The following is a 14,959-nucleotide window of genomic DNA, read 5'->3' on the forward strand; positions in this document are numbered from 1 at the left end:
TGAAGTTAGGTTTCACAATGGTGAAGGGGACTGTGTTTTGACCTTTCCAAATGATCTCTAACTTCACAAGAATTGCTACATGTTGGAAAGAGAAATAAATCACTAAGAGCCTTAAGATTTCAACGCAGGAGAAAATCCCATAAGATAACACCTTAGTTTCTTTATATCCCCAAACAATACTGTGATGCGCCATATACTTTGTGAAAGTGGATGATGCAGGGTGGTTTGGGAAGGTTAGTCTTATTAGCAAAGCTTGGATGTTGCAAGATCTGCTCAGTTTCCTTGACCATCACAATCCTGCTTGAGTGCTGCAGGCAGTCACTGATAGTTTGGGGAGGCTTAAAAAACAACATCAGTTGTTTTCTTGCTAACTTTTGTAAAGCCAGGCAACTGACAAACACCTTTCAAATACACTCCTTTTCAAAGTCTACTTTCACTCCTGTGTCACAGAGCCACTCTCATTTTTGTCCTGAAGGGTTACATGTCCTGCATTGACTTCAGGACTCATTTCTGACATCTAGTGTGGTTTATTTTCTGTGTTGCTGCCATTATTAACTCCTCAAGTGCATATGGCTTCCCACAGTATTCAGCTATTCAGTATTCAGGTAGTGTTCAAAAAGGAAGTTTGAATTCTTTACAGAAGCAGGGAAGTGGAGTCTCAGCACAGTTGATAGAGCTGACTCTGGTCTATCATCCTGGCTCTGCTCTTATGTGGTATGCAGGTGTCTTCTCAAAAAACAAGGTATGCTTCATAGGTTGTGATGAAAATTAAATGGTCCACGAAAACAGCCTAATGCTAAGGGCATGGTCATTGTGGTGGTGGTAATGATGTCATGATGATGACCTGGTCCCTGAACACCTTTTTGAGTTCCGGTGTTTGTTTAATTTGTGGCTATTTTAAAAATCATTGGGGAGTTTATTTTTTCTTATTAGTTTATGAGACTTCATTAAACATTATGAATATTTACTTTTTCTATTCCACATATACTGTGAATATTGTTTCCAGTTTGCCATTTGTCTTTTAATTTTGCTTGTAGAATTTTTCAGAAGTAATGTTTTCCTCTCACCATTCCTTTAACTTTGAGGGCATAACTTTTCTACTTCAGTTTCTGTATCTTCTCCTACTACTTCATGGATCCTAATTTTATCTTGGAATTTCCAATCCACTTGGCCTTTTACTTCATGTGTGGGATAAGCAGAGATCAGAGATTTTTCTGATTATATTATTTCTGCGAACAACCCCCAAATCAGCAGATTTCAGATACAAGATATTGTTATTTGCTTAAAATGAATAATTTAGAATTTAAATAGAGTGAAAATATCAGGAGGGCATACATAGTGATTGTTTCATAAAATACATGTCAGAGTGGGGGAATTATAATAATATCACTATAAAATATATCCAGCTAATATTATTATCAAAGTAAAAGCAGTGGATTACTCCTTTGTACTAAAAATATAACAAGTGATTCATTCCCAGAAATGAGTTTATTCTTTTCCTATCAGATACTAGCCCACACATTGTGCAATTCTTGATAAGTTTAATCATTTTTCATAGCCTCTATTGCTTATTGAACAAAGCCCAACATGTATTATAATATCTACTAAGAACATAACAAGCACATCTATTGTTAGTGATTTATAAGTGCTATTAATGGAATTAATTAAATATCAGAGTAAATTTCTGAGAATCATATAACCATTTAGAAACGTTCATGTTCTTTTTTAAACATTGACCTTTTACTAGATATACAGCCAAGCTTTCTATTTTATTCTCCAAAGTAATCATTAGTCCAACATCCTCATCATCATGATAATTGTACCATTAGTTTTTCACTGAAAAGTTGAAGAATACTAAAGAAAAAAATTCCTTTTATCCAATTTCTTGTATACCAAAAAAAATGGTGATCAATAATAAAATTTAATAAAATAATAGGTGCAAAAATAACAACTCTTAAAAATGGCACATAAAGCTGATATTAGATCATCATTCCTTGGTTTCATCTTATTCTATATTAGAAATATTGTCTTGGGTTTCAAAAGTTATTAATTTTCTTTGTCGATACAATTCTCCTTTATTGTGACTCTGTTGAATGTCTATCGCCTTAATAGAGGTAAATGTTTGCAGATAATTAGCTATTAGTCTGAGCATCTAGGGAACTCTAGAAATGAAAGCTAAAATGTTAAGAAACATCAACAATTAACAGTAAAGCATGATTTAAACAACAGTTGACAAAAGTATTCAGTTAAAATGTCCTGGCAAAATTCATAGCTTTTTCTGTATTAAAAAAAAGAAAAAGAAAAGAAAGAAAGAAAAGAAAAGAAACAAGGGTGGGGGAGAATGAATGCAGATAGAAGTGAAATGTTTCATAAGTGCTATAATGATTTTGATATTTGTTATCATGAGAGGTTACGGCAAAAATTATTTTTAAATGTAACAAAAAATGTTTCTGTTGTAACTCCATGCTCAAACTTGGAAGATGACTTGAACATACAAAAACAAGAGACTAAGGAACTAGCAATGAAAATCAGCGCAGAAGTGGATACAATCAAATCTAAGTTCCCCTTTTTGAAGAAAGTGTAGTACTTATTCAACTTGGGGTAATTTATTGACTTTCATTCTAATCAGTGCCAGCTAGTGGCAAATTAACTGACTTAACTCACTAGGAAAGCATTTTTCAAAGATTTTCATATGTGGAAAAACTGCAGGTGGACAGTAAATACACTGTAATAACAGTAGTCTCTGCTACTGTGTAGTTAGGTTTTGTCTCTAAAAGCTGCCAAGACAACTTGGTCCAGAAAGAAGTTGCATAAGTTAGCTCTCTGCTAAAACGTGAAATGCATCGTAAAGTCCCCTAAGCAAGTCAAACACAAAACATCAGTAAAAACTATAAACAAGGAAGCAAAATAAGTTATCAATAAGGAAATGTTCCTCTTCTTCACTAGCTTGCCCTGTGTATCTGGAAGCCTCCCCTTGATGCAGGCTACCAGTGTGATATATAAACAGCTCAGGAGGAGGCTGCTGCTCTCTGGGATTTGATGCCTCACCAAGTCACACTGAATTGTTTACATTCAGGTCTTTGCCTCCAAGCAAAAGAGTTCATTTTACACTCACCCGTATTATATTTACTTCTATTTTTAAGTCCACCAGGACTCTTACAGCTGCAACACCTAAAAGAATTGAACGTTGCTGGAAATAAAATACGTTGCCAAAATTATAGATAAAACTGAACTATTCTCGTTGGATGAGGTGGTAATATGATACAAGAAGGAAAAAAAAAATCCCACATACAACAAATAAGCTAAATAACATGCTGGAGAACTTTGTCCTACTGCTTAATTTAGTATGAGACAAGCAGCTTTGGGCTAATGCCACTAATAAGGTGTCCCCTAAGAAAAGCGGACTGTCTTCAAAGAACAAAAACAAGAAAACACTCTTCTTGGTTTCTCACTGATCTGAAGACACTAATTATTGCATTCTTATTATTTCCTTGGCAGTTTTCTTTCTTTGACTCTCGTACACACACACACACACACACACACACACACATTCTACCAGAGAGCTCTAAAATTTTGCAATGTTTAAGACTTTCAAATGAAAAACATCAAATCGGAGGTGGAGAAGTTGGGGAGGGGACAGAAGAAATTTGTCTTGTGCCTCTGTGGGGGCTGGGGGGCGGGGGCGATAGTGAAATTCCACCCAGCCAGTTAGTTATGCTGCTGCTACAAAAGGAAGAGAGTTCAGTTTCATAGATTCAATTGTACCTTACCTGGTTTTGTAGTTAAATGCACCAACATGCCCCTAATTCTTCTGCCGAAGCACTACATGTGCTGAGAGCTATAGTATTTGACCTTACACATTTCCACAGAAGAAACTCCAAAGTAACCTTTAACTTCAATAAAAAGCTGTGTTCATTCTCCCCCTGTGCTCAACACACAGCAATCTAATACACCTCATCATGTGGTCCGTTACCATGGTAGCAATGAATCCAGCTGCTGAAATACAAAAGACTGACAAAAAGTTGCTTTTTTCCCCCTCCACCCACCCTGACAAAGTCAGATTTTTTTTTTCTGTATGACAGTCTAATTTGAATGTTTCTCTTGCTGACTCAACTCCATGAACAAGGGGAAAAAAAAACAAGAAAAATGAATAACAGAGGTATAAGAATAAAAGGTTTTCAAAAGTATTTAAACTAACTAATGAAATAACAACATGTATTTTTAAATCACCACTAATCTCTTGAAATACTGATCATTATCTCCTACTTCTGCCAACTAAATATTTTCAAATGCTGGTCACTAACTCAGTAGCAAATAATCCCACAGCTCCTTTATGAACATTAAAAAAAAATATTTAGTAAACACAAAAGCTCAAAACACTACATCAGTAGACAAAGTTTTTTTTTTCCTTAGAGCAAACTTTACTCACGGCTTAGAAGGAGGAGGAAAAATTCTTCATCTTCTTTTTATTAAAGTCTTGTGTTTAACCATTACTTAAACAGATTAGTTTCAATTCTACTTCAATTTTAGAGGATAAATTTGGAACTATGGTGATACACCTTGCTAGAATTAGCCAAATTATATTTGGGATGTTATATTAAGAGCAGGGTCTTGAAGTTGGGTCAATATCAATTGTGGTCACTTCTGGGAACCCCCAAACCAATGGCTGTGGAGTAGGACGAAAGGAGTGCTGGTCCTTTAAGGAGAGACTGACAGAGCCCGGGAGCCTGGAGCTTTCCTTCAGCTCAACCCTGCCCTTCCTCCCCACCAGCACACCTGCACCAGCTAGGGCTCCAGGCAACTGGGTCCCTCAGGCCTGGCCTTGTTACTCAGCTTTGTTTACCTCCCAAATTTAGATATTATTTTGCAATGATTTGTTGATGGATCTATCTTCCCTTTTTGGATATGGGCTCTCTGAGGAAGAGGAACCTTGTCTTATTCATGTTTCTGCACCAAGGAATTAGGGAGAGTTGGCATCAGGATGCAGGGCTACTTCTCCAATAAAGAAAAGCCGTTCACCCCCTGCGGTGCACTGGAGGGAAGCTACCTCTTGCGGTGCTGTTCACAGCATTCCTTGCTGCCTTTAAAGTCTTAGAATCTCTGTGCAGCCTTTTCCTTCACCCATAGTCTTACCAGGGGAGGCTGGAGAGGGGAGCTCCAGGGTCAGCCATGGACTCAAGCAGACGCAGGTTTGAAACCTGGCTCCCAGACACACCACTTTTGTGATTATGGGTAGATTATTTACCCTTTCTAAACCTCTACTTACTCCTCTGTAAAATCCTTAAAGTTATGAAAAAGGAGGCATCATGCACTGAGCTTGAAATATACTAACTTTTCAATAAATTCCTGACTATTTTTTAGTAAATATATTTATGACTTTTGAACAAGAGGGACAATGAGGAAACTAACTGGTACTTGACTTCCCCTTGTTGATAGAACTCATTTTTAACCAGTACATATTATTAGTCTCAAGTTTCATAATATGGGTTTGGATAATAACACAGTATAAATACAGTGGCCATTTTAGACAAATAGCTAAGGCAGCTTGCCACCACCCACAAACCAATCATCAGTTACACATATTTCCAGTGCAAAATGGATCATTAGAAGAATATTGAATTTCGAAGTAAACTAAGTGTGGTGGCTCACGCCTGTAATTCCAGTAATGCAGGAGGCTTAAGCAGGAGGATGGCACGTTTGAGTTCAGCCTCAACAACTTAGCAAGGACCTAAGTAACTTAGCGAGACCCTGTCTCAAAATAAAATATAAAAAGACTGGGATATGACTCAGGGATGTGATGGAGCATTCTTGAATTCCCTGATACTATATATATATATATATATATATATATATATATATATATATATATATAAAACAATACAAAAACAAAACCTTGGGACTATATTTTTTTAATCTCTAAATATGAAAAAAAATATTAAGTAGTTCACTGCAGGAAACATACTGGATTCTCAAAAATGGTCATATGATTTATTAGTATTGTTTCAAATTAAAATGAAATATTAAGGGATATTCACCATAAAGGATTTCAGAATAGAAAAATAGATTGAATCATTATTTACTTATTTATTTTTTAGTTAGTTGTAAATAGACAAAATACCTTTATTTTGTTTATTTAGTTTTATGTGGTGCTGAGGATCGAACTCAGTGCCTCACAGGTGTGAGGCAAGCGCTTTACCGTGGAGCCACAGTCCCGGCCCCTAGATTGCATTTTAAATAATGTACTGATATTTGATTAACAGGAATGTTTAAAAGGTCACCTTGATCTGTTAACAACTACTGTGAATTACTCAGCAATATAAACTTTCAGCTGCTTTTCTCCACAGTCATCTAAGTCAGGAAATTACCTGACACCAAAGCCAATTGCATGGGAAAATGAACATCAAAATCCCTTTGAAGACTACAGTGCAAAACAGTAGCCTGGGGTTAAAATATCCCGTGACAGGAAAAAAAAACAAAACAAAACAAAAAAAACTTTCCTTCTTGCAGGAAGTTACCAGAAAGAATGTTGTGCATTGCAAGGTTTCTCTATCATGAAAAACAGAAAGAAAGAAAAGCCCCACAACAAATCTGTTGAGATTATGAAAATAGCTTGGGCAACTGCTACAAACATGAAAAAAACCTCAAGTGTTATGACTCACAAGGACACAGTCCTGTAAAACGTATGAGAAAGAACAGGAAAAAAAAGAGAAGGAGCAGCCACGCTGGAAAACCAACATCCACTAATCCTCTTTAGAGCAGTTGATGAAGGCAAGACCAATAGACCCACATGTGAATAATTCATAATGATTCTCATGTGTGGCTCCCTGAACGGAGACTCTTTTAGGGCTTGTATGCATTTCTTTGGAACCGTGTCTGTGTGCCTTTTTGCTCCTATGGTCAGGTGCCCATTACATGGATCTAATTATTTTTTATTTTATAAACGTAGAGCCTGCCTTTATCTAGTTAATGCATACGACTACTAGAACATTTAATATGATCAGCCAACATGAGGAGCATCGTTTGTCAGATGTTAAATCAACTTGTTTGATTTTCTCTTTTTAAACATTATGGAATATGACATCAGTGTATTAGGGTTGTTGAAAATTTGAAATTCCTTTTTGTGAATGTTAAGATTAATTTCTCTCTCTGTGTGAGCTGAATTTGTAATATAATCTGTGCTGGTATGACCCACTTAATTGCATGTGAAGAATCCAATCACCTGGGGAGAGAAAGTTTTTGCAACATAGGTGATAATTTGGAATATACCCCAGGAAGTTGATTTGCCAAGCCCTGGTCTCACAGAGGCAGGAGGAAGCTTAAGAGGTTATTTGCTTCACTGCTTTCTCTTCTGATGTGAGAGCATATAATTTATCACAAACTCAAGGTACTAATATGGGCTCAGAGGTCACTGGTTTGAATTACGCAGCAGGGCTACAAAAAATACTGGCTGCCAATATTAGCGAAACTAAAATAAGAGAAAACGAGTTGAGCCTCTGCAAATGCCATTTTTAAGACTATTCTTTATTTATGAATACCACAAAGAGCTTTGTTATTCGGGTGCTGGTTTATATTGAATAAGAAAACATGGTAACAGCAATGAAAACAGATTGTGATCTACTGAACAATTTTTGCAAGCATATAGTTTCTTGAGCCACTTTGAGCAACTGACCTAAAAAAAATATTAATCAGATTAGTATCTCTTCTATTCATGACAATTTCTTATGAAAGAACAAGGCTGTTGCTAGCCATCTCAACTTATATCAATAGCCAGATATTCTATTTTATCCTTAGGATGTTTTCAAAATATACACGCCTCTGAATCATATCAATAGAGCTACAAATAATAAGGCTCTTTTATGCTCTCCTAGTGTGGAAATATCATATAAAATATCTATTTTTAAATAACATTTGTGAAATTGAGGGTTATATATTTTACAGACAACCTAACATGAACCCATGATTTTCACCTTACTCATTTATGGAAATTGATTCCTAAACTTGTTTTTGCACTTTTCATTTCTTTAAATTTCACAGCTATATAGTTATTTCTGGATTTATCCTTAGTAAAAAAATATTCTTGGTTTTTAAACTTAATTATATAAGTACATTATACTTCTTTGTCCATCTTCTCACTACTAGATAGTATCATGTGTCCAAAATATAGAAAATATTTTTGAAATAACATTAAAGGCTCTCATAATTCAATCATCAAAGGTAATCAATATTAACATTTTTCTGTATTGATTTAACTAAACACAGATAATTTTAAGATAATTTTAAGATTGTCTTCTTACTTAATGAAAGACATATAAAATAAGCATGCTCTAGTATTTTACACTCTTTGAAAGACTTTAATAATGGCCTCTAGGTCTGTTATTTGGATGTGTTAGAATTTATTTGGCTATATCTTATTGTTAAATGAATACTTAGCCTTTTCCTGGTTTCTTTGACTGATGTACTTTTGTATTTAGATTTTTGGTTGTATCTAAGGTTATTTAGTTAAAATAGATTTCTGGGGATAGGGGAGATTATTAAATTTATGGTAGGTAAATCCAAGCACAGAATTTTAGAATTGGCAGGATTAGCAGGATCATACCTATAATTTAGTCTAATACCCATTTTACTGATTTTATTGATGAGACAAGTGAGGCTCAAGGAAGTGAAAAAGTTTCCTCCAAGTCCCATCATGAATTGTTCTAGTACTAGAACAGAAACAGCTTTGCATTTCGTAATTCTGCCATTCTGATTCTAAATGACAATTCACTCCTGAGGAGCTCCCTCCCAGTTCCACCTTGGGGTTGTGGTGTCATCCGTGAAATTCTACCAGCATGCTCAGGAGAGACAGTCCACATGGCAACATCTCTTGCACTACCTTCTACTGATAGCAAAACAGAATAAATATTGAGAAATAAAGACTCCCTCAGACAAAAATTTATTCTATGAAGAACAAAACAGAAAGTTCCTGGAGTGTTGAGGGATCAGGGTCCTCTTAAACTTGGTGAGCTCAAACTGATGTAAAATCATCAGAGATGTTATGGCCTCTAAGTTCTTTTCATGGCCTTACAGTCAGTCGGGAGAGCAGCAGATCTGTGATTTGAGTGGCAGGCTGTCAGCCAACTCAACAAGAACAAGCCTGATCACCTGCAACAATGTCCCAGCCTGTAAATACAGGTGTGTTTGCAGGACTTATGAAGTCCCCCTTTGACAGGATATTCTTTCTCAGCTAGAGAGAAAAGAGAGTCTACCTAAAAGTCAAGGAGATAGGCAGATTCCTGAAACTTTATTCTTAAAATGATTCATTTTCTTATTCTGAATACACAGTACTAGAGATTATTATTTCCTGGTTTCTTCAGTGTGTTTTATTCTGAAATGAGATGACTTATTTTAATTCAATAGATTTTAATTAAGCGTCTTCTAAGAAGCACTCACAATGCTAGATGGAGTCAGAGAAATATAATGGCATACAATCTAGATGGGAAGGTAAGAATGTGGATATAGAAAGTACAACTGCAGATACAACAATATATGAGAAGGAATATAATCAACCTACCTGAGAGTGGATAGATAACTGAATTACGTCAGTTGAAGTAGAACATTTAGGGGAGAAGAATAACCCATTCAGTGCCCCCCAGTTTTGGAAAGTATTTGTTGTTGGAATCTTGGGCATGTTTCCCCTGACTCTTTCACTTTCTGCTCAGACTTTGAATACAACAGCACAGCACCCTTTCTAAGCTTTGAGCCTGATGAACCCTAACAGCAGATTTGGTGGCCGAAATTAGATGTAGGCGTAATAAAAACTACTGAGTTTCTCCTTGCCTCAGTTATAGCACCCTGGGAAAGGACAAGTCATTTAGTATTTGGTGGCAAGGGGAAGATGAACTGTAACTGCCTATGAAGTAGGGGGGAGAGAGAGGAGAGAGAGAGAGAGAGAGAGAGAGAGAGAGAGAGAGAGAGGGAGAGGGAGAGGGTGAGTGGGTGGGGAGAGAACATACATATCTATATCAGAGACAATGATAGAGATGAGACAGGAAGTAATGAAGGTTATGCACCTGTAGGCACTCAGTAAAAGTTAATTATTGGTGGCAACTATGATAAAATTACAGGGCTGTAGGAAATGAAGCAAGTTAGAAAAAAAATTAAGGTAATTTTACAGATGAATAAATTATGGAAAAAGATTAAAAATAGTTTGAAAAGGGTATAAACTGATTGGGGGAAAGAAAAAAAATAGAAGCATAAGTGCTTAAGAAAGCATGTAGCAAAATTACCATATGGAAGAATAGAAAAAAAAATCTTGAAAAAATATACCCTATTGGGAAAATGGTTTCAATAAACTGCGATAAGAAATAGACTAATAGTTGAAATTTCATTCTGTATACTTAAATGAATTCTATTATTGAAATGAATTAAAAACATCCAATCAGTAGTTAAAATATTTTATATAACTTGGGTCATAAAATAAAGATATGGGGCACTTTGAACCCTTCTGAGTTCGAAGTGTGTTATTAATGGCAAATACTCCATTGGCAGGGCTGTCCACCTGATATTTCAGAGGTTCCACGGAGGGGCTTACTGGAGTCAGTCTGGGAGACACTGTCCTTGCTCCACACGATGTCATTTTCTCCATTCCTTTCAGCCACTGCATTCTGTTTAGAGCCTCACAGAGACAGGTGAAATGGAGTAACTGGAGAAGGTGTAACGGTGAACAATGAACAGGAAGGGAAGTGGAACAGAAGCCTCTGAGAGAGATGATTCAGCTTTTGAAAGGATGCCTGCATGCAAACAATGGTGAACAGGTGTTCTTCATTTTTTACTGAAGCCACCACAGCATGCTTTGGCCAGGTTAGCCATTGGAAAGAACCTCTTGATGTAATATCAAAATTCTGGTTCATAAGAATATGAGACAGGAAGAATCAATGTTCAACCTGAAGATGAAAATGAGTTTTGTAGGGAATTAGCCACACATTGTTCTTTTAAGAATGCTCTACCTCCCAGTGGGGATACAATTATGTGTTTTTAAGTTCTCATCCACACATACCAAGCACAGAGAAATGCTATGTCATGCATTAGACATTGGCTGAGGTTTGGCTTGCCTACCCCTATTGCCAACAGAGCAATAACATCTAGAACACTGAACACAAAGATTGTGTGTTCTATCTGTTTTAGACTTTATGATAAACATGTTTCATAAACATTACAGACCAATTAAAAAAGAAAGAAAAAACATTTTCTAATCATTTATAATTCCACCAATGACAGTTCACTTTAAAAAAAAATCCCTAGTCATATCTGTTTCTAGCTAAACATGTAGCTTGATTATAAAACAAATTGTTATTTTTGAAACTGATTCCCCCCACACATTCTAAGGAAGGGTATAGATGCCATGGCATTACTTTTGAGAAAGGATCAGTCTTTTTTTTTTTGTAATCAGCTTTAATGGGCCTATTGATTACATATAGACTAGTCTAGAAGAGAGAGGTAAAAGAAAAGAAATGAAGCCATTTTATATAAAAGACAATGACAGTGTGTTCATTATGAGTTATTAGTCCTATCCCTAATAACTCATATTATTATGAGTTATTAGGGATAGGACTACAGACGAGAGCCAGGGGGCATGGGTGTTGAGGTTCTGATCCTGGGAGTCAGTTCCAGGTCAAAGGGAACTGTTATCTGTGGGGGAAGCAAGCTGTAAAACCCAGTGGTCCAGGAAGAAGCAGCCAATTTTGGAGGGACCTGAGTTATGGTGTAAGGAATAATTGTGCTGATGACTAATTTTAAATATTCTGATTTATAAAACCTTTTTATTATTGTCAAAATTTGAGGAAAGTTTTGAGAGGCAGTGGGTGGTTAAGTCCATTCTGGGAAAGGGGTATGAGGAAGGAATGTCCTCTTCAAGGGGATTTGGTGGGATCTCAGACTTCTCTGAGAAAGCGACATTGAGATGACACATGAGAAGGATGGGGAGAAAGCATTTCAGGCAAAGAGAAGAGCATACACAGGTCCCATAGGAGGAAATAGCTTGAAGTGATTGAGGAACACAAGGCGACAAGTGTGGCTGGAGCACTAGGCATGAGAGAGAGGGAACATGATGTGAACCTGGCAAATTCCACAGGGAGCAGCACTTTGTAGGGCCTGCTAGGGCTTTTGACATTTATTCCAAGTGCAATGGAAAACATCTGAAGGATTTAAAGCATGATAGTGACATAATATAACTTTGATTTTTAAAACAATACCCTGGCTATGGTGTGGAGAATGGGCAGGCCAGCAGCAAGAGTGGATTAAGTGAAGTGAGTTTGGAGGCTGACAGAAGATGGTGAACTAGATGTTGACAAGTTAACAATGGAGACGGTGAGACAGGATCACATTGGAAATCCACCATGGAGGTAGGATTGATGGGAATCAGTCATTGATTACATGGCGAGGATGGGTGAGAGCCAGGTACGCAAAAAAACTCCCAGCATTCCAAAAATGAATGGAGATGGCATTTACTGCAGGCAGAGGCTGGGCACAGGAGCCTGCTGAGGGAATGTGGAGAGGGGCAGTGGGGGTGAGGAAAGTGTTCAACTTGAGACATCACATAGGTTGTGCTTTTGTGAGCCTAAAGCTAAGCAAATAGGGTTTAGATGGAGACATACATATGAAAGTTGTAGACTTTTCAAAGTCATGGGGAAAAAACAAAGCATGCATAGAGACAATGCCCAATGCTCCTCCCCAGAACAGAGGACTCAGAGAAGTAGGAGGAAAGCCTTGTTAGTGTATTTCTATAGAAGCCAAGACAAGGGAGTTTTTCAGAGGGGAAGGTGGTCTTTGAGTTCAGAGGTACTGAGAAGTTGAGTTAGATGAGAATGGAAAAAGAAGTCATTGGCTTTGGCATGTGAAGATAACAATGACCATAATGAGAACACTTTTTTTTTTTTTTTCTGGAAAGGTAAAGGAAGAGGAGGAGAATGGCAAGTGAGGAAGTAGAATCAACCTGTGTCGACTTATTTTTGAGAAACTTGGATTTATAACGGAGGGCAGGTAGGGTAGGGATGAAAAGGAAATGTGAAGCCAGGGTAAGTTTTCTAAATATAGGCATTCTTGAAATATTTACTGGATGTATGGTCAACTCCAGGCAGGGAAACTGATAATGTAGGAGAAGAAATGGCTGACTGATGTGCTCAGTCCTTAAGAGGGTAAAGAGGACGAGTGGAGAGAAACTGCCTCTCCTATGACACCAGGGAGAAGTGTCAGAAAGTTGTAAAAGGATGCATATTTGTATATTTAGAAATGGAAGGAAGTAAGAAGCAAAGGGAAAAGGAAAGTAAGAAGTAAAAGAGGAGAAAGGAATAAAGCCTAGGAGGAGGCTCATTGGTAGCAGAAAAGAACGAGGATGATAATATCCTATAAGGAATACAAAAAAAAAAAAAATGGCAAATGTGGACTATCAGAGCAAAAGGGCTGGCAGAGAGGTATGTAGTGTTTGGAGATTGGGATAGCTTATTTGGTGATTGTGGTCCAGTTTCAGATAACTAGCTCTAGTGGTCAAAGAAGTAGATGGCAGAGGTCAAATGAAGGTCCTCCCGAACCCCTGCCATACGAGGAGGATACTGATTGGGACTGCTAGGTATGATGAAGTGATCAAGAACAGAAACAGGAGTTGGAGTAGGAATATTTATGTATTTATGTGACCTAAACAGGGCCAGTCAGAATTCTGTGGGAGTGAGGTTTCATCTCTTTTCTTTGTGACTCACAGTTAGGTAGATTATTTACACTTGCAGAGGCTGATGGCTTTCTTCCTCATTGCACGGATGGAGTCTCCTTAAATATTAATCCAATACTAGAGGAAAACAAGTGAGAATGGAGAAAGAGACAGAATCCCGAGCCAAGCCTTCAAACCTCTGGATCTACTCTTACTTGAAACCTAATTGTCCTTTTTTTTTTTTTTTAAGTAACTTGAATATTTTGTTTGTTTTGTTTTTGTCTGTTACAAACACAAAGCACAGACTAGTGTGGATGGCTCTGAATTTTCAAAAAGAAGTACTTGGAAATAGAACAGATTTTTTTTTTTTTTTTTTTAGTTACCTACCCAATATCCAATCTCTAATTTTTCTTTGCTGGCATAATACTCAGTTTTTGCTGTCTACGGTTCAGGGAAGGGTCTAAGTCAATCATCACTATTGCAGTCCCCTCACCAGTAGGATATCAGTGAACTGTGGACAATCTTCTGGAAGAAAGGTAGTAGTTTGAGTTGTGTGCCATTTAACTTAGGTGTCAACTTGACTGAAACATGGATGCACAGATATTTGGTCATATTTTATTCTGGGTGTGGCTTGAGGGGTTTCTGGGTAAGATTAACACCTGAATTGGTAGACTGAGTAAAAGAGACTGCCTTCTCCAGTGCGAGTGGGCCTCCTCTCATCCAGGGCTGGAAGAGAAAAAGAGACTAACAGGCTGAGCTCCAGGAAATTCGTACCCTCTGCCTGATGGTCTTTCAGCTGGGACAGGAGTCTTCTCCTTCTTTTGGACTTAGACTGGAACTTACACCAACAGCTCTCCTGGTTCTCAGGCATTTGGACTACAAATCTGGGGACTTCTTTGATTTCCATAATTGTGTGAACCCATTCCTAATAATAAATCTCTTTTATTACTATTTTTTTTTTGTGTGTGTGTGTATGTGCACAGTACATTGGTTGTTTCTCTGGAGTACTCTAATACAAGCAGTGTCCTTCAAAAGCTCATAAATACTTGGAAACTCAAAATGTCATCTTGTTTAGGAGTAGAGTCTTTGCAGAGGTAATCAGCTGAGGATCAAGATCAGATCACACTGGATTATGTTGAGCCCTAAATCCAATTACTGGTATCCCTAATGGAAGAGGAGAGGACATTACAGAGATGCACACAGGAGATGAAGCCACAGAAGTCTGAGGCAGAGACTTGAGTGACATAGCTACACGTCAAGGAATTCCCAGGATTGTTGAAG

At 37.3% G+C, this 14,959-nt stretch overlaps 1 protein-coding gene across 8 annotated transcripts in view; it reads right to left on the reverse strand.

The window, feature by feature from the left end:
* Dtna (dystrobrevin alpha) overlaps window positions 1-14,959 on the reverse strand; it is a 355,871-nt gene that overhangs the window by 165,479 nt on the left and 175,433 nt on the right. The window lies entirely within an intron of this gene.

The sequence above is a fragment of the Marmota flaviventris genome, chromosome 16, assembly GCF_047511675.1.
Source record: "Marmota flaviventris isolate mMarFla1 chromosome 16, mMarFla1.hap1, whole genome shotgun sequence".
Classification (NCBI taxonomy): Eukaryota; Metazoa; Chordata; class Mammalia; order Rodentia; family Sciuridae; genus Marmota; species Marmota flaviventris.